This window comes from Salmo salar, chromosome ssa09 (genome assembly GCF_905237065.1).
Source record: "Salmo salar chromosome ssa09, Ssal_v3.1, whole genome shotgun sequence".
Classification (NCBI taxonomy): domain Eukaryota; kingdom Metazoa; phylum Chordata; class Actinopteri; order Salmoniformes; family Salmonidae; genus Salmo; species Salmo salar.
The window spans coordinates 12,881,112-12,882,500 of NC_059450.1; the positions used below are offsets into that span (position 1 = coordinate 12,881,112).

A 1,389-nucleotide genomic window follows, 5' to 3' on the forward strand; every position below is an offset into this window, starting at 1 on the left:
AATAAAAATATAGGACAAATCACAACAAGAGAGACAACACTACATAAAGAGAGACCTTTTTGCAGAGGCACTTAAATTATGTTTGAAATTAACTTCATATTTCATATTTCAAATGTAGAAATGGATAGAATTTCAATGGAAATGGCATGCTGTCCCTGTTCCTCTCTCTCTCCCCTGGCCACAGTACATTGGTGGGCTGAATGGTGGGCTGACCAGAGGCCATAGCGCCCTCTATCTATCCTATGGTGAACTGCAACCTGCTCTCTGCACGGTGGAAGAATGCTTTAAAGCTCAGACTGTGTGTTCCTTTGCTACCGGGAACCATTGTAAGTAACTCAGAACACACACACGCGCGCGCACACACACACACACACACACCAAGCCGTCTGAGAGCTGACCTGAATGAACTTGCTCTCGCCTATTGACTGCTGTGATTGATGCCTGGTCAGCCCAGGTCTGATAATTCCTCTACAGATGTCAACAGCCTGCGACCACAGGGTCATCATCGTCTTTAACATTTCACACACACGCACGCCCACACACTCACACGCGGTCAGTCACACGCACACTCTCTCACACACACTCGCACGACAGCAGCAGTCGACTGCTCGACTGTGTACAATAAAGCACCACCCTACATCCATACATACACTTATCCATGCTTTCCCTTCATTGTGATTATGCACTCGTGTAAGAGGCATCGTGTGTGTGTGTGAGTGTGTGTGTGTGCTTGCATGAGTGCGTGTCACACAGACATGACTCCGGGGGGACAAAGGAGGACCTGTGTGACATTTGTGCAATGCTGCGTGGCTCTGTGTGTGTGTGTGTGTGTGTGTGTGTGTGTGTGTGTGTGTGTGTGTGTGTGTGTGTGTGTGTGTGTGTGTGTGTGTGTGTGTGTGTGTGTGTGTGTGTGTGTGTGTGTGTAGCAGGTATTGACTCATATTGACAGAGGAACAATCAGTGTGGTTGGCTAGTGCATATTTAAGACCCTCCGTATTCAGTTAGGCAGGAGAGGAGAGACTGAGAGGAGAGGAGGGAAGAAGAGAGGAGAGGGGAGACTGAGAGGAGAAGAGGGGAGGGGTGAGGAGAGACTGAGAGGAGAGGAGGGAAGGGGAGAGGAGAGACTGAGAGGAGGGAAGGGGAGAGGAGAGACTGAGAGGAGAGGAGGGAAGGAGAGAGGAGAGGGGAGACTGAGAGGAGAAGAGGGGAGGGGTGAGGAGAGACTGAGAGGAGGGAAGGGGAGAGGAGAGACTGAGAGGAGAGGAGGGAAGGAGAGAGGAGAGGGGAGACTGAGAGGAGAAGAGGGGAGGGGTGAGGAGAGACTGAGAGGAGAGGAGGGAAGGGGAGAGGAGAGACTGAGAGGAGGGAAGGGGAGAGGAGAGACTGAGA

The 1,389-nt window shown here is 51.2% G+C and overlaps 1 protein-coding gene across 1 annotated transcript in view; it reads left to right on the plus strand.

Moving 5' to 3' along the window:
• Positions 1 to 203: 203 nt before the first annotated feature.
• esrrga (estrogen-related receptor gamma a) overlaps positions 204 to 1,389 on the plus strand; it is a 124,811-nt gene continuing 123,625 nt past the window's right edge. The window contains exon 1 of the mRNA XM_045723399.1: positions 204 to 326. The gene's annotated coding sequence lies outside the window, so the exon portion shown is untranslated. The remainder of the gene's footprint in view (positions 327 to 1,389) is intronic.